We start from the raw sequence: 20,274 nt of genomic DNA on the forward strand, positions 1-20,274 counted from the left end.
TAAGAAGGTGGCCCTAGGCCCATCACCTAACATGTCAAAGATGGATTCCAAACCCCATCTAAGACTAATGTTAGTATATAACGACTTTACATCAATAGTAACCCAATAGTAATCATTTTGCCACTTTATTTTCAACACCTCATTAATGATATCTTGAGTGTTTGAAATATGCGCCACAACTTTTTTAAGATGTACCTTTAGATGGAAGTCTAAAAAAATGTTAATGTTATTCAAAAATGAACCCACCCCTGAGACTATTGGTCTACCTGGGGGTTGTTGTAAATCTTTATGCACCTTGGGTAAAGCATAAAAAATAGGTGTAATAGGTTTTTTTATATGTAATTTACACACATCTTTGTATCCAAAAAATCCCAAGCGTTCCCCTCTTTCCAATAGAGTAAAAAGTTCATTATTGAATTCAATAATAGGATCCGCACTTAACTTTTTATATTCCACAGCATTTGTTAAGAAGTTATCCACCATGTCACAATATTTTTTTCTATCCAATATAACCCAGTTGCTGCCTTTATCAGCACTTTTAAATATGAAATTAAACTTTTGTTGCTTAAGGTTTTTTAAGGCCAGCCATTCACTTTTGCTTAAGTTATAACATTTTTTCTTTTTAGAAAATTCATCAAACATTATAAAAATTTCCTTATATAAAACCTTAAAAAAATGCTGAAATGGCAGGCACATTCATTATGGGTGTAAACTTGTTTTCACTAGTGAAATATGGTACAGATAATTTTCCATATCCAGTCTGATAACGTGTATCTATATAATTGATAGGATATCTGTATATATTTTTGACTTATTGATTACTAATTATGTATCAGAGGAATTATTTGACTATTTTCAGATAGAACATCCAACTATACCCATTATATATGGTCTACCTAAAATCCATAAAGACATCACACAGCCCCCTATGAGACCTATTGTATCCAGTAGAGGATGGGCCACAAAAGCCATCTCAATATACATTGAACAAAATTTACAAATAGTACTAAAATCATGTGAGACTATACTAAGGGATACAAAGGCATTTCTGCGATTGCTATATAACAAGACTAGGAACATTAAAAGAAATTATATGTTCGTGACAATGGATGTCACTTCACTATTCACTGTGATACCGAACAAATGGGGTATTGAGAAAATACGTGATATTCTGACCTTGAAACGAATCTTCCAGAGTACTAAGATTAATTTGATATGTGAGCTACTTGATATTGTCTTGGAAAATAATGTCTTTATATTTAATGACAAGTTTTACCTACAGAAAATTGGCGTAGCAATGGGCACGGCTTGTGCAAACAGCTACGCCAGCTTAGTATTGGCTGCATGGGAGAAAGATCACGTACTAAGCACTAGCAATAAGCATGCTGGTAAAATTATATGGTACATACGTTTTGTAGATGATGTCTTCCTGTTGTGGGATGGTACTAGTGAAGAGCTGCAAGAGATGGTGGAGTATTTACATAGCACCACTGATTTTTTAAAATTTACCAGTCAACATTCTAGGGACTCTATTGAGTTCCTAGATGTCCTGGTTAAGAAAACAGCCTTAGATGAACTTACAACAGGGATGTATAGAAAATCTACATGGAGAAATAGCATTCTGCATAAGAATAGTATGCACCCAACATTTGTACACAAAAATGTAGTAAAAGGACAACGTATGAGAATAAGCCGCTTACATAATACAAACGAAGGCTTTGTGGAGACAATGACTATACTAGAGAAAGACCTTTTAAATAGAGGCTATAGTAATAAAGACATAAATGAAAGCTCTAAATATACTATTGAAAATAGGGATGGGAGATGCAAACCGTTCTTTTCAAATACTATAGAAGAAGTCAAAAGCAAGGAAGGCCATGATTCTAAAGTTAGATTCCCCATAACTTATTCGAGTGACATCAGAAGGTTCTGCAATATTTTCGAGAAGAATTGGAATATTTTATTATCAGATCCTGATCTGAGAGAATTGCTAGAAGATAGACCCAGCTTTTCTTTTAGAAACAAGAGATCTTTAAAAAGGCAACTCTGTTATAGATTTAGAAACAATGAAGGAATGATATAATCAGATAGGCAGGGGGACTTTTCCTTGCAGAAATAGTACAGCATGTGATTATCTATATAATAAATCTACATATAAACATCCCATACTAGGATTTATAATTGATATATATTTTTATGCTGATTGTAGAACACAAAACTTGGTTTATTTCAGCTTCTGCGCTGTATGTCATGCCTTTTATATAGGCAAAACCAATAGGTGTCTAAAGGAACGTATCCTTGAACACCTCAGAGACATAAAAAATAAAAAAGACACAAGTGCTTTAGCAAAACATGTGGAAGAAGAAGATAGGAAGCACATTTTTAATTTCATGGTTTTAGAAATAATAAACAAAAGTAAGAGGGGAGGTGATATAAGGAATAAGGTAGAGGAAGCAGAACAAAGATGGATTTTATTACTTCAGGCAGCTAGGTCTCCTGGATTGAACAACGCTGTTTCCTTGAAACCTTTTTAAAAATCTAGACCACTAAAACACTGAATAATATGGATTACTACATAAATGTGTTTGTTATATGCATATTTTATTGTATTTTATGCAGAATACAAGGCAAATTGATATACTGATGTATGTAACTTTAATTAGTCTATGTCATAGTTCTATATGTGTTTTCATTGGTTGAAACATATTTTAAATATCATTGTTTTAACTGTTTTTTATGAGTCTGAAGAAGCGATCAGTTGAATTAGATTGCGAAAGCACTTACTTTTGTTTAATAAAGGGCAGCTGGAGTGAAACTGTAAGTGAATTGTTTCCTACTTTGACTACTACATCTCAGTCACAACTTTTGGTTTTAAAAAGGGCACTACTGTGAAGCTGCAAGTAATTTATTTCCTGGCGTGAAGAATTCCATTTTTATATCTTCAGCTGTGGTCTAACCATTGTTTTTTTTCATTTTATCATGCCTACTCAACCCGGTTGACTTCTTTGAGTCAGTCCCCAGGGCTGTGGATGGAGGTAACGCAGTGCATACAGCCTACCTCGATCTGGCCAAGTCCTTTGATACCATTCCTCACTCAGGAATTATTGATAAAGTCACCAAACTAGGCATCAACCCCTATATCACTAGGTGGGTTGCAAATTGGCTCACAGATAGAACACACAGTGTGAAAGTAGGGGACTCCAAGTCAGACTGACAACCAGCCATGAGTGGAGTCCCACAGGGATCGGTTCTGGGTCCTCTCCTGTTCAGCATCTACTTTTCAGAAGTCCAGGCCAATACAAAGGGACTCTGGCTGACCTTGTTCACAGACGACTGAAAGCTGGGAGCCATTATTAACTCCCCAAGTGATGCAGACATCCTACAGAAAGGCCTCACTGAGACCAATGACTGGTGTTGAAACCATGGCCTTAAGCCTAATGGCAAAAAATGCATTTTCATCCCCTTTGGTAAAAACTCAGTTCCCACTAATTACCACATTGATGGGAGCCCACTGAACACTGAAAGCATTATAAGAGAACTGGGGATGCAGGTTGACAGCAACCTCTCCTTCAACCACCACATTGCCACTGTGGTCAGAAAGTCCTCCTGTGTGGCACATCTCATTACCAAGGGTTTTGCATCTGGAAAGAAAGAGGTCATTGTCTCTCTCTACTCGTCCCTCATTAGACTAATCATCAAGTATAATGCCCCATTTGGTATGTACCTCACTAGACACCTGCAACAGCTGGAGAGGCCACAGAAGTACCTCACAAAGAGGATCCTAGGCATTAAACACATGTCCTACATGGACAGACTCAAAAGACTCCAGCTACTCTCTGTCTCATATTGCCTACTTAGAGGCGATCTCTGCTTGACTTACAAAGCCATGTCTGACCCAGCTCTGTTAGAAATGCTACATCTAAAGAAATCCCAATCCCTCTGCACCACATGCTCCAGAGACCTCAACCTCATTACCACAATTAACAAAACATGCTGGAGGGACAGGTTCTTCACCCAGAGACTGCCCATGTTCTGGAATAGACTTCCCGTACATGTCAAGCAGAGCACCTCACTGACCCTCTTCAAGTGAAATCTTGATGAGTGGATGGGAAATAGAAAGTTCACCCTGGGGATCACTCCAGTGGCTCTGCTTGATAGAGGCACTGGGAACTAAAGTTGGGCAGCACAATGCCGGGGCACTTCTATGGGCTAGGCTTGTAAAGGCTCCAGGGCCATTAGCCTAGTACACACCTATGAACCTATGAACCTATGAAGTAATAAATGTTGAGGACTATTAATTGTCATTTCAAATCTTGTGACAAAACAGTGAAGAATATACCTTTGGCCACGTGGCTCTGCTGAATGTCATGCACTGAAGATTAGAGACAGTGCACAAAGGACGTCAAGTGTTATAGGCCTGTATAAAATTTTAACATGAAGTCTCACAGCTTACATAGTTCACTGCAATCCTGATGTGATGTTGCAAATGTCTGTGAGGTTTGTTGAGTGTTGTTATCCAACAATTACTTTTGTATCTTGCACAATGGTCTATTCACTAGTCATTTTCTAATAATGTTGCCTTACATCCTTCAGATGTGGGTTTTTTTTCTGAATATTTTGTGTGGCAGCATTAGGTAATTCAAATTGAATGTGATTGTAACGTAAGCAGACAGGCTTTCCAAGCCTATCTGATATACATTGAAGCAGTAGATGTAACAATTGTTGCTATACAGTATTGACATAATGCACATTGTGTTGTGAGTAATTCTCCATGGACATAACCCTTTCATAGGGGGTTGTTGTGCTCACTTTTAACCGTGGCCATAGTCCTTCACAGACATCTCACTTGTTATGATTTCCACAGCTAATCAAGTTAGTGCATCATACTAATTTATTTGCTGTTCCACCTGACATTGGTATTTCTGTGACATATCATTGAGGTCTGCAGTCAATAACAATTGATCTTTTCCATGTCTCACTTCCTAACATTCACCAACAATATCAGCCTTCATTGATTACTTGCTGCTAAGGTTTCTCTTGCTTTTGTGTTCCTGACTTACCTAGCTGATGTTAATTGTGCTCATATTCACTACTGAATCTCTGCTTTATTGTGCAAACTTGTTTTCCTCATGCATGCACATAGGTCATGGACTTCTTTCCCTTGACATGGCCGCAAGCCTCTGCTAAAAGCTTGGGGTGAGGCTGCTCATTATATTGTGTTGTGTGGTTTGACTTCTTGCATGTTTAATAAGCAATGCAGCTCATTATGCTAATGTGAATGATCATATTAGCTTCAGCATGACATGTATGCACTGGTAATGCATCCTCATGTCTGTGTTTGAGGATGAGTTGTCATCAGAATAAATTTGCTGACCTTTTTTTGTTGCAAACAGATCTGGTATCTGTTGAGGTCTCTTAATATACACTGTTCCATTCTAATGTGAGTAATAACATTTTCTTTTTATATCTATACTTAATAATGAGGAAAATAATTTACTATGCTGTTCAGCACATAAATACAAATTCTGTCTATACAGAAGTAAAGACTGTTTTGTCAATAGGCCATTTTACTTACAGTCATGTTTCTAAACTCAAAATACCTATCAAAATTATTTAAGTAACTTATCATAAACATATTTGTTTAACTAAATGCTACAGATAAAAAATGGATAGCTGACTTTTCCAGAAATTAATAAAACAAATTAAATGTGGCAGATGTTGATCTCAGTGTTACCTTTTGATGTCTATTACTGTTCTATTTTTTTATATTATGCTAATATCATAGTATTCCACAAAGACTGCATTGTTTTTCCTGATAAACTGATTGGATCAAGGAAAATGAGGTTCTGTAGTAAGCACATAAACAAATGATAACGTATCATGATATGGCATTGATCACTAACAGCTAAATAACAAAGATGAACAGAAAAAAAAATAATTCTTGAACATTTCTTAGATTTTAAATCAAAGGGTTCATACCCAAGGAGTACTGGATATTTATAATTTCATATATCTAACAAATTATGATGTACATATTTTTGTTCTTTAACCTGCTACAGCTGGGTATTGTTGTCCACATATGTCATTTGGCAAAAGTTTTACACCAGATGCAGAAGCTAGGTTAAGAAGTGAGGTGATGATTAATGATCAGCAGTATGGTTTCATGCCGGGAAAGAGCACGACAGATGCGATGTTTCCTCTGAGATTGTTGATAGGGAAGTATAGAGAAGGTCAGAAGGAGTTGCATTGTGTCTTTGTGGACTTAGAGAAAGCATATGATAAGGTACCTAGAGAGGGGTTATGGTATTGTATGAGGAAATCCAAATATCTGGTGTAGTGCAAGTAACAGAAGACCAGGAACCAAATAGAAAATGCACCAAACAAGCCTGTATACGAACTCCATTTATTGCAGTAAAAACACACCAAGATTAAGCGCTTTCATCTTTCGCACAGACTTCATCAAAATAAAGCACACTTTATACCAGTATGTTACATAATACATAAAACTGAGCCAATGATATGGTCAAAAAAATCATGTGAAAAAATCACATGAACAATATTAAACAAAATGCTACAAATAGAAATCCATTATATATTAAATACCTTCAGCATATGTCTAAAAAACAGGCGCAGTAATGCATATAAAAATGTTAAAATACTTGAAGTTTCATAGCTTTTTTCTTTCAGGGCTGGAAGTATAGTCAATGAATCATTTATACCTGGTGGAAAATTAGCTGCTAGTCTGAGCTGCCACACCAGCTCTTTTTTCTTAATAAATTCTTCCAGTCACCCCCCCCCCCCCTCAAATCTATGTCCATTGTATCCAGAATACCAAATTTAAAACCTGTAAAATTGGAAAAAGTGAGAGAATGCCTATATAATGCATTTGTGTCCTTGTTTTTGATGTCATTTACATGCTCGTAGATTCTGCTTTTCAATGCCCTCTCCATTTTCCCAACATAGAATTCATTGCACACATCAAATAGAGCAAGGTACACCATTCTGGTGATAAAACAATTATGTTTCTTAAATGTAACCTTAGATGCAATCTTATTAGTTAGGTAGGTTTGGGGTGCTTTAAAAATATTAGTACATTGAGAGCACCTCCCACAGGGTGTTGTACCACAACCAACCTCTATCGGTAAATTTACCTTATTTTCCATAAATTGTTTAATATTCATGCCAACCTTGCTAATAAAAAACAGTTTGTCTCCCACTGCAGTTAACACATCATTATTCACCCTAAATATACTCCAGTTCTTTTTTTAATATGTTTTTCACTTCATATGATATAGGACTGTATTGCACTATACATGCATGCTCGTAAATCTTCGTTTCACCAGGATCTGTAGGGGTTATGTTAGCAAATGGGTGGTTCCCTAAGAGGGGCTTATATTTTTGTCCCCATCCTACATATACCTCCTCAATAATTTGTATCCCCTTTCTAAAAACAGATCTCTTAATGTGAAAAATTTCTGCTTCACATCTCTCAATTTTGAAGTCATGCATGCAATTCTTATAGCCTGTCCTTTGACTAAGCTCTTTTTCTGTGAAAGTGGATGGTTGCTCGTATAGTAAAGGTAAGAATTACAAAAAGTGCTCTTGCGAAATATATTAGATTTGAAACCTGTAGGTGTATAGGAAATTGCTGTGTCCAAGTAATGTATACCTCTAGCATTGTAGCTATAAGTAAATTCCAAAAATGAAGTAGTTGTGTCCAGGTGGTTAATAAAGCCAGGGATATCTTCCACTTTTCCCTTCCACAAAATAAAGATGTCATCCAAAAACCTGCAATATAACTGGATGTTGTTCCAAATTTCTTTGTGGAATACATACTTTAATTCCCAGCCTAATAATATTATATTTGCATATATAGGGGCACAGGCATCCCCCATGGCAACTCCCCTTGTTTGTTGGAAATATTGGCCCTCAAAGAATAAAAAAATATTCTCTAGAATAAGTGCCATCATTTCACACACTGGGTTTACTTTGTCATGATTTAAGGTGGAACATATAAAGTGTGTCTCTTCAAATAATTCTAATCTTTCTTGCTTGGGAATACAAGAAAAAAGATCTTTCACATCAATTAGTAATATGTTTATCGAAGGCAGTGAAGGAAGACTTTAAGAACTAGACCATAAAGAATACCACCATTATAAAAATAGTTTGTGCTGAAGATTTTGCCATTTATACTTTTTATTAAACCCCGTGGATCCAGAAATATGCACATTTGTTTGAAATGTGAGGACATAATTTGATTCTATCAAAAAGCTTAAGCTCTTCCCACTGGAAGCTACAGTGCAAAATTCCAGAGCTCCCTTGTAGAGAATGAGTTAATACATAGCTTCATTTCAGTTAAAAATACTTTAAGACATTATGGAAATATGAATGGGAGTCAAAGAAATTTTAGGAAGTTCAAGGCCGATAAGTCTTGTGGCCATTATGGCCTGCCAGTGCCCACCCTAGACTGCACCACACCTCTTGAGAAGGGCTAATCCCATGATGCCCATGGTAAATCTATGAATACCCATCCAATTATCCATGTCCCATTTGAATGGCGATAATCATACTTCCAGCTCAGGTAAATACCTTATGTAGGTGTTGCACCAGGGCGTGTTTGGTACTATCAAATAGACTGGTATGTTATTAGATCCCATGGAGGAAGTTCTCTTAGTCTTGGACAGAGCTTTCAGTACATGTTCTTCAGTGAAGATGGCATACAGGAATCAAAGGGTTTTAAAAAGTCATCTAAGGAGTGAAATTTGCACTAAAGTTATTTGCTAGGACATTGGCAATGTCCACTGGGTCTGAGTAGGATCTGTGATTTGGTATGAGTTCTGTACATTGCTGAGTGTTATTTCTTAGTTTTCTGATATAACTAAAGGATTTGCAATTGTTCTTGGCTTCGGATGCCAATCTGAGTACATGGGCTGGCTTAACAGATCTAACAATCTTTTTAAAATTCCTCATCACATTCCTAATATTTTCCTTGACTTGGGTGTCCTTAGAACTGCTGTCTCTTCTGATATTTTTTTTCTTTTATTGTAGACTTTATGCCAGTGGACCACCAGGATGGTTTGCTTTTACATGTCCCATTATATTTGGATCTGAATGGAACTCCTTGATTCTATACATTTATTTATGAGGGTGTAAAACTTCTTAAGAAATCTATTTGCTGAGGCAATGTCTGGGGTGCTGCAGTTACAAGTGAACTGTGAGACTTTGTCATAGAATTTGTGATTTGTGTGCTTGAAGTCTTTGAACTCGGATATATTGGTTTCATGGGGTTTAGATAGTTTGAGGGAAAAGGGTATTACCTTACGGTCTGACTTAATCAGAGACAGAGTCACTAGAAGAGTTGTATATGATTATGTTACATTTGTAAGTACCAGGGCAATAATATTTTCCCTTCTAGTTGGGCTAGTAACAATCTGGATCATTTAATTTTTATTTATTAGGTCTAAAAACCTCCAAACATATCCTACCTTGTTAATATAGGTACTGCAGTCAATATGTAGGTAGTTACTCTCCCAGGATAATGGAGTTATTTATGGGGAGTTCATCCATGATGTTTTGGAATCTGACCTGGACTTCTGGGGTCACGGAAGGGTGATTGATAAATGATTTTGTTTTTATTTCATTTGAAGTTTGATATATTCAGTTTGTTGGTCTCTGGGAATCTGTCTAGTTGTGATATGATCTCAAGCAAATATAGATCACAACCACAGCTGATATTGGATCCAAAGGTGTTTTATGCAGTAAACTCAGGTATGGAAGGAGTGTCTTCTAGATGTTTAAAACATGTTTCAGCGATTGCGCATGCGGATGCCTTCCAAATGCAAGAGAGTTTCAAGGTTAGGCTTGTTGTTTAGAGCATTCAGCAGAGCCATTTAAATTTGATTCTGTGTTGATATTAATACATTTGCAATGGTGGAATATTCATTAAATGAACTTTACCTAAAAAAGGCACTATGGGGATAGTAAAGGCTTTAGCCTGTTGCAGAAGCCTTTGAATGAGAGGTGCAGGCCACCCACTGCAAAGCAAGGAGGACTGTCAAGTATCTCATTCCATGTTAAAACAGACTAATCCCCTAGAATGACATCAATCTTTTAGCCAACTGTTACAGTCAATCATGTTTTCTTTGTAGCCAATCATTATTCATGAATAGCAGAGGATTTTGCTCACTATGTGGGTCTTGCCTGTATTTGTGACATACACCAGGGTCTCAGATATATCTCTCTGTGTCTCTCTTGGGGCTTTTTTGCCCCAAGTCATTCACCCCATATTAATCACTCCCATATTGTAGTTATATTTATCTGGTGTAAGGCTCCTAAGGGCCTTTGAGATCTCTGAGACTGACACTTGAAAGACAACTCACTGTCACTGTCTTTTTCCATCCTAGTGAATAGGGATTCTGCCTTACTATGGACTCACCAATCACTAAAACCCTGTAATTGAGACCCTTTGTCTCGTGGTGACTTTTGGTTAAAGGTGAGATATTGTGTGTTATGGTGTTTGCTTTTGATTTTTCCTGAGACTTAATCCTTACAGGTCTATGAGGTTGTGGCAAGGATTTCTTTACAGTGTCAGCAAATATTACATTATCTGCTAGGGTTGTGTGCCTAAGGTGTGGTGTGTCAATGTAATGCTCAGTCTTTTTCTCTGAGGCCTATTTATCTGTTAAATATTTGTACCTCTTACTATCAGAATTATTTGTGGTTAGTAAAAATTCATTATCTGTGAGCATAATGTCATTGCTGCACCAAGTCACATCAAGGTGCATCAGTTTGTTCATCTCCATCTTGAGTCTACTCCTTAAAGGTACTAGAACATTCCTTGCTGCCTGCATTACTGGTGACACTGGTGGATCCATCTGAATCTATCTAGATTTGTTGAACTTTCTGAAAATAACTCAAACTAGTAAATAAATATTAAAGTCTTGAATTAAATCATCACTCTGCACATTTAACCTACCTTAAACATAACCGAATTATAAAACTAGCACATAACTTTCACTAAATTGGTAAAAGAATGCCAACATTCATTGTCACCTTAAAAAAAAGGTTATAATCCAACAAACAACTACAGCAGAAAACCATTTACAAGACAATCCCTTTACAAAAACCTACAGAGCAAAAGTAGTACAAAAATAGTACCGCAGTCCGTCACAAGGGGTGTATATAACAAGTGACTAACCAATGAACCTCCACCAGAAATGCCTCAATAGGAACCAATAGTGAAAAGAAATTCATGTTTATTGGGTGCTTTTGGTCCAGAATACAAGACTTCAGAAAAAATGTTCCATCTATTTTAGTGTTCCTTAATACAGTGAATGAATCAGGTGACAAAAGTCATATGACATTAAACCAGCAAATTTATACAAAATATTAACACTTATGAACCACCAATCAAATCAAATTTTCCAGTAAAATTAAATGAATGTTTATATGACAAACAGTTACCTGAACAACCTAAAACATACATCTCAACTGTCCAGATTTTTCCCTCTTATTTTGAGTCAGCTCCTCATAAAATTTGTGGTTTTCTGGCACATCACTGAGGATTGAAGTTGCTAAATAATGACAGACAGAGTTTCAGATTTCATATCCTTCAGAAACTGTACCCTGAGACAAGACTTATTCTATCGACTTTTCTAATATTCAAAATCTACCCCTATTTTTGAGCCCCCCCCCCCCATTATTTTAGTTTGTCAAGATTTCTTGTGCTAACAGGTTGAAAGCTATGCCCTAAAACATTAGCTAAAGCTTAACAGCCCTCATATTTAACACATAACCAGTGGTAATACTGACTCCCTAGGACTCCTCTTGGCTTCCTGTCTCAACTAAGGAATACAAAAAAAAACTAAATACTAATAGAATATTAAACTTGAAATGTCTCTGTCTCTTTGTCTGTCTGTCTAGCTATCTATCTCAGTAGCCATTACTATGACACAATCTCTCTCTCTCTCTCTCTCTATATATATATATATATATATATATATATATATATGTTTGTGTGTGTGTGTGTGTGTGTGTGTGTTTAACTCCATTGCTTAATATCAAACACTCAAATGTTTGAATACAAAATAAAAAAGAAATCAAAGGGGACTGAAACACAAAACATACCCCCCTACTAATTATATATACCAAGTCCAAGATCACACAATAGTGGGGAAAGGGCAAATTCCCACTCCACACTGTACCACAACATCGCACACACAGAGACTGGCAATACGCAAAATTAAGAGACTTCAGTCTCTTAAACTGGAATAACAATGTTTGATATTCCAAACTTTCAAATAAATAGTCTGATTTGCGTGTGTGTGTGTGTGTGTGTGTGTGTGTGTGTGTGTGTGTGTGTGTGTGTGTGTGTGTGTGTGTGACTTTTGCCAAGTCAGTGAAATCCATGTACAAGTTCTGATATACCATATTATTTTATTAGATTTTAAAATATGTGCTCTGTCTCATGAGATTTCTGTAGCAGCTTAAGATTGTGGACATTTTTATCAATGAAGGAGACAGTTTTATAATATAGTTTATGATTTTGCTTTGTAGTGAAGAATAAAACTTTGCCTCAGTAATTCCTAAATACAGTCTTCTCTACCATCTTAGAAGTAGTAAGAATGCTTGTTCCTCATATATTTTCTGGAAACTCTTAATTTTTCATGTTGGTACCAGACCCTTTCTTCTAGCCTTAAACATTTCCTCTAGCACGCCATGTTCTTTTTGAGAGAGCTACTCAGTTTTGTTGTTTCAGCATTGTTATTCTTGACCTGTTTGATGACCTACATCTTATTTCAAAGGTAGGGAAGTCATTTCAGATTCTATCACAGGGAGCTGGGGGGGGGGGGTCAGATTTAATAATGTCACAGAAAACTCACAGTTTAGGAGACTGTCAGAGTTCCTTTCATCTTATATTTAGTGGACTTATTTTCGTTTGTAATATCTGTCCATCCTGAAATTGGAAAGAAGTAGGTGTATGGAAGGAAAATGAGTGATAGAACATGGAAGACGCTAAACATATTGTGTTTTGATATCTTGTATCCTTTTCCAGCTTTTACTTTGAGAGGCAAGCATGACTTTTTATTTTGCTGGCATGAAATTATATTGAGAATTCAGTAAGCTTGTCTTCTTCAGTTTAACAGATGTTATTTTCATCAAACCAGTAATGGTGATGTCAGGTGACCAGGTAACAGCCAAGGGATTTAGCACATGCTGAGTAGATGGCATTCTTAATCTCAATTGACTTTATCTCACTATAATCATCAACTACATCCTGGTTTTTGTAAATCAATGGGTCTTTAAGGAATTTGGTGTTGAATTCCTGTTCTTTGATTTTGGCTGCCTTTGTTTCAGACACAATAATATATTCTTTATAGATTTGATTATCTAATATGTCCAGGTGTCAACATCTTATTTTGTCGTCTTTGCGATGTACACAGGGTTGCCAAATTTCCAACCAGCCAGGTAGGGACAAAAAAAAAAGAAAAGGTCTCTCACAGCAAGTGAAGACCAAAAGGTCTTTAATGCGGAACAGAGTTCCACATTAAAGAACAGTAGCTCTGCACTAAGCATGGACCTTCTCGTGTTTAATGCATTGCAGTTCTGCATTCAACACAAGTAGCTCCGCGCTCCGTGTTTAGCGATTTTTGATTAGCCTGTATACCGGCATACGGGCCAATTAAAAATCGTTAAACACGGAGCTACTTCTGTTTAATGTGGAACACAAGAAGCTCCGTGTTTAGCGATTTTTGATTGGCCCATATGCCAGGTATATGGGCCAATCAAAAAAAAAAAAAAAACAAACAAAGTGGAGGCTGGCCGGGATTTAAACCAGCAGGGCGGGACTCGGGATCAGGCTGCTGATCTCAGGACAGTCCCGCCCAAATAAGGACGTCTGGCAACCCTGGATGTACACCATCTTTCAGTCATGAACTCTAAAAGTGATTTAGATAAAAGGAGGTTCTTTTGTTTGGGTCAATGGTATGTTCAACAAAGACTAGTGAAAGTCGTCAAAAGATTCCGTACGCTGCCATCTTCTCTGGGACACTACTTCAAAAGATCCTTGATGATAATATCTATGAAAGGTCACTATGATTCAAGCATACACAACTCATTATTATCACAGCATTTTCACAAATGTGAAAACAGAGTGAGATGGCCAACATTAAACAAAAAACCTGGAGCGGTACCACAAGGTATCTAGAAGCTCCCCACATGAAGTTAGAATATTGTTGCAGTGACACAGATATGTCACTGAAATTAAGGTCAGCAGTACTGAGCAATGATTTTTAGGCCTCATTTTCTGTGAAATTAGACATCTGCTTTAGATGTTTCTCTAGTCATTCCTAGAAGTAATTCTGTATTTACAGCTCAATCACATCCAGAGATCTGGTGCTGTTACAATGAAATGCTACAAATACACACATAAGAACTACCTTAAAAATGCTACAATCAGAAAAAAAATGGCTAATAGCTTCTAACTCTATGACGTAAACCTCTGGTGGCTATATCACTGAATGAATAAAAATAAGTAGAAACACAGCTTGGATAAACTAAAAGAAAACTTGTTGAGCTGCTACAGTGAAAGATAAGCGCATTCATCAACTAATATACTCTCAAGATCAGTAGATGTCTTCATCTCATCAACTAATATATTCTTAAGAGCTGTAGAATTCTTCATATCAATGTTTATTCAAGCTTGAACATTGATTTGAAGATGTCTACAGTTCCTGAAACTAATTTATTAGACAAAGCATTTACCTTTCATTTTAGTGGCTCAATAAAGATTCATTATAGTTCAGCTGAGTTCTGTTTTTTACTTATTTGTATGCCTTAAAAAAGCTAATGGGTAAATATCACAACCTCTAAGACACAGGGCATGGCGACTGCAGTAGTTTCCAAACCGCCATCGAATGGCTTGAAAAGAAATGATGTGCCTTTGAAACTGAAAACAGAGATTACAAGAAAAGGGAAAGAAACCGCAAAACTGAGGTGCTCTTTCAAAAGAAACATTTAGACTATCTTTGAATGGATGTAGGTCTCCACCCAAGACTGCTTTACTGAGACACCTCAGAACCCAACAGTAAGCAGTCAACGAATTAAGTTACTGCTGATAAAGCTGGCATTTAGTTTTGTGTCTGTGTCTGTGTGTGTGTGTGTGTGTGTGTGTGTGTGTGTGTGTGTGTGTGTGTGTGTATATATATATATATATATATATATATATGTGTGTGTGTGTGTGTGTGTGTGTGTGTGTGTGTGTTTACTATCAAAATCCCAAGTGCAGATGTTCTGCAAACAGGATATCAGACGGCAGATGGCCGATTACCATGTTGTTGAGCATCGGTAGTTCATAACTGTGCATTTGCTGATATGAAGTCGATCTAAGGGTTAGAGATCACGGTACAATGCAGACTGGGACATTCATCCCTTTCCTCACTGTAGTGCAATCTTGGAGTTGGACTATATAGTTAGCAGGGGGTGTGGGGGGCACAGGGGGGCTTGCCCCCTCCACAAAGACATTATATAATATTTGCACTGTATGTTATGTTCGACATTAACATCGACTTTGTAGTTGTCAGGTATATGAGTTGATGTTATGAGCAGCCTTTACTTTTCATTTGCGCATTCTTTTCATGTTTATGACCGGGAAGTCAATTGTTTTGAGACATTGTGATTGTAAGCCATATATGTGTGATTGTATATATATATATATATATATATATATATATATATATATATATATATATATATATATATATACACATTTGGGAAGAGCGAGACAAAGAGAGGGGCAAAGTTTGATGACAGTGTATGTTCTGAGTTTATTTCCAGAAACTATGGCATAAGAAAAAACAATACCAAGGAGAAAATTTGTAGTTCAATATGAAATTCACCATATGTCTTCTGATCTTCGTTGTAGTGCAAGCAATTGAACTGGTTAATGGTTTCACATTCAAAACTCTCACTATCTTATTTTACCACTTAGCATCTCTACTCTTGCGAGAGAAGACAATTTGCTACACAGACTGAAAAGCTGATGTCTTAGAATGGAAAAATGTAATTTAGGCATGAAATGAAGAATGTCATGAGCTACATAAACATTACTCTGAAGGTGAGAATAAAAATATTAATCAAAGCTGCAGGGCTATGCCTCCAGAACTCTCTGTTCACCTATAATTTTGCCTTATTTAAGCAGCTCTTTGCTATCTATGTTTCAGGAAATGCACATGCATCTCATAATACGGTACTTTTTATATAAACACCTCAGCAGAAACTGCATTAAAAAAGGACATCCATTATGTCTTCCCACATAACTACTGAAAATAACTGCTGCATTCAATACAGGGCTATTTGAATTATTAATGTCAACTTTAACTTGGTGTTCTAACAACATTTTCATAAAAATGAAACGTAAATGTGTGCAAGTCAATGTTTTCTTGGTGCATTAACCGGTAAAGGAGCACAGAAAGGCAGTATTTTACAATCTAAACTAATTTCACTACTCAAATAAACGATGTACAAAGAAAATATAGACAGAACAGATACTCCTCTCTATAGAGAAGACTGGGAATATGTAACCTAGGCTAAACTTTAATAAACTGTTTATGTTTCAATGCATTGAAACGTTGAGCTTTAGTCAGTAGGTCCAAGTAAGAAGTGAGTGGTATCTCACAGATTGTCAATGACATCTTCCACAAACCTAAGTACACACACAGAGTAGTTGAACTGTCAGGAGACCTGAACTACAGTAACTGTTATAAGCACCAATATAATAAAATCTTTCCACTTGTCCATCAGTTGCTGCCCCTGCCACACCATTCTAGGTGTTGCTTTCTCCCCAGAGTTAGGCTCAGAAGCATTTGGGGACTTTTCACCAGGCTAAGATAATTTTTTACCCAGGCTGAGTTACATTAATTGAGCTCAGAATGCTTGCCTGATGGTCCGTAATATCACAAGACTGATGTTGAAAGAGGACTCAGTGGTGCACCTCATTAATATGCTAATCACTTCACATTAAGAATTAATGTGTGTCACTGAGCATTAGCTGACACTGTAAGAAGCTGTTATATTAATTTATTACTTCATTCATTCACTCATTCATTCATTTATTCATTCTTTCATTTTCTATTTACCTGTTTTATCCATTTCAAAGCTATGGATGAGCTGTAGTCCACTCTGGCACTCATTAAATGCAAGACAGAGAAACTAATCTTGGATAAATTGCCATTGTTACCAGACACCACACACTCACTTATTCACACAGCATGCACAATCCCTCTCAGCCTCTTAGTGCAAGAAATCTGGACAAAGGCCCAAAAATAGGGACAGATTTTAAATATTTCTCTTGTAAACTTAAAACTTAGATAGAATAACAAGCTCTGTGTTAAAATTCATTTTTTAAAGGATATGAAGTCTGAAACTCAAATCTATGTCATTATTTAGTGATTTTAGTCCTCAGATCATTCAAGTGATATACCAGAAAACTACAATTTTTTTGAGAAATAGGCCAAACATATAAGGCAAAAATCTGGACATTCTGCAAAATTCTGGACAGCTGATGGCATGCAAACTAAGCACACTACAAACTGTTTGAAAGATTTCTATTTCACCTTCAGCATATTCTTGTGATGTGGGAGACAACTGGAGGACCATAATAAAGACCCACATAGACATATGGAGGACATGCAGACTCCCTGTGTAAGGCATCCCAGTCAACACCCAAATCAGAGTAAAAAATAAATTTTGATTGTACCATCTAATGTTCAAAATATTGTTGCACAATCAGTCATATAACTCTGTCAGAACAGTTTAAAAACTTACACCGAGGATTTTCTAGAAGCTGAAAGCAGGTGAAATGTGTATAAGGCAGGTTCATCAAATACCCACCATCAAGCCCTCTTCCACCAGTCTCACAGCGTATAACCATATGCGGGATTTTCCAGGTGTGTGTAATCAAGAGCCATCAAGAGCCTGAATACTGACCCATCCTCCTTAGCCTTCGTACACTAACGCCATTTTATACATATTTAGGGTTGTCACCTTTCATTGTGGCTAAAATCAAAACATGACCACATCCCTCACATCACCAGTAACCCCACCCATTTGCGTCCCTCTTCCATCCACATTCCGCCCATTTTGTAACATTGTCATGACATCAGCTTATGTGAAACACCCTCTTTTTCTGTTCTTGATGTCTGCTTTCTGCCAATTTACTATGCTTTTCTGTAAAAAAGCATAGTAAATCCACCAATTTAACAAACTCTGATAGTCTTTTTCCTTTTTTGAAACAGAATCCTGGAGTTTGTATAGTGTTTTCTGGACTACCGGACAATTGGTTTGATTTCTGGATAGTCCAGAAAAAAAAGGATAGGTGGTAACCCTACATGACATATTTAACCATCCCACTTAACACAAATATGGCCACTTCTGCACACCACCATATGTATCATCCCCCCTTGTTAAATCAATCCATAAATCAGAGCTCTTTTCTTTTGAAACTGGAGGTACTCCCCCTGCAAATACATCTGTCTTTAGGGACTTCTCAAGAGCAAAATTTCTTCAGTTATTTCGTAACTGAAATAAATTCTGTTTATAATGCTCCAGCAATGGATCTAATTGCAAAAGCTGCTGCCTATGCTTCTAACTTCTACTTCCACTTAAATAGTTGTATTGACAAGGCAACCCCTGTCCACACCAAATATAATGAGAAATTTAAAAACAAACTCCTATGATAGAATGCCCATATAAATACATTATAGAACAGTAGAAAGAAATTACTTAGTTTTTATAAATGTCTCCTTCTACTTACTTTAAGAGAACACTTAAGAAAACTTGTAAAGAGCTTAAAGGAACTATTAGGAACGTCAAAGCTGATTATGAACTTAAACTAGCCCTAAAACCAGAAATAAATACAAATCTTTCTTAAACTTTGTCAGGAAGGTGCAAACTAACATCCAACAATGTTTAAAACTAGTCTACAACAATACTGCCCACTCTGACCCAAAGTAAACAGTTGATATCCTGGCTTACAAATTTAGTGCAAATTTTATTCCAGCCACAGTTATAGCTATTCCACAGATTCCACAGTCCCAGCCACCTCCTTTAATTACTATGGTACACATTCTGCTAGTCCTCTCAAAAGCTAATAACACCTACTCCATGCGTCCTAGTAATATGCCAAGTTGCCTGATTATCAGTAACAAATATGGCCTGTACCCACACTTAACCTCTTTAAACTAAGACTCTCCATTGGTTATATGCATGAAACCTAGAAAAACAGCCACTGTAATGCTGTTACACAAGAGTTACCCAACAATGGACTGTGGTAACTGCAGAACCATTATTCTCACTTGGATGATATGTAAAGCTAATATGGAATGTATTATGCCAGGCCTCATTAATATGGCCATTGAAAATTGCTTAAGCCCAGACCCACATCAATTTGGCTTTGTCAAAGAAAGATGCAGCCTCCTTAACCTCATTAACGTTTTTGAAAAAGTCACCAAAGCAGTGGATAGTGGTCACACAGTGCATACAGTATGGCTGGACATGTTTAAGGCCTTTGACACTTTTCTACATGTAGACATCAAACTTGTAAAACTGAATATAAATCCTTATGGTATACAGTGGATAGCAAAACTGTTAGTCTGACTGAACCCACATGGGTTGAGTCTTGGGTGCCTCTTCTGCAAGCCAAAACATTACCAGTGGTGTACCACAGGGCTCAGTGTTGGGTCCTCACCTATTTGACAATTATTTCTCAGACCTTCAGTCCAATTCTTCTAGCCTGTGGTTACATTAGTTTACAAATGAGTAAACTGGATGCTGTTATTCAGTCTTCTACTGATTCACAATTGCTCCAGCATGGGTTAGATTGTATTAACATTTGGTGCAAGGGCGATGTTTTCAAATTAGATGTGAAAAAATGGGGTATAGGGTTCTACTTTAAAATGTCAACCTACTGGAACAGCGACTTTTAAATCACTGAGACAACAACACTCAAACTTCAGAATTCTGAACTCCCAAATTGTGAAAATTTCACTCTAGGAAACTAACCACTGGGCCACCAATGACTACTATACAAATGGAAGCAAATTAAACCCACCAATGTGGGGGGCTTCACCCTCACACCCTCCTAACTAAATATACCAACTCAGAGATCACACTCAACGGAGAACAGGGCAAAGCTCACCATGGTGACTCAGTGGTTAGTTTCCCAAAGAGAAATTGTGACATTCTGGGAGGTCGGCTTTCTGAAGTTTCGCTGTCCTC

The sequence above is a fragment of the Protopterus annectens genome, chromosome 12.part0 (genome assembly GCF_019279795.1).
Source record: "Protopterus annectens isolate FY-2018-M chromosome 12.part0, PAN1.0, whole genome shotgun sequence".
NCBI lineage: Eukaryota > Metazoa > Chordata > Ceratodontiformes > Protopteridae > Protopterus > Protopterus annectens.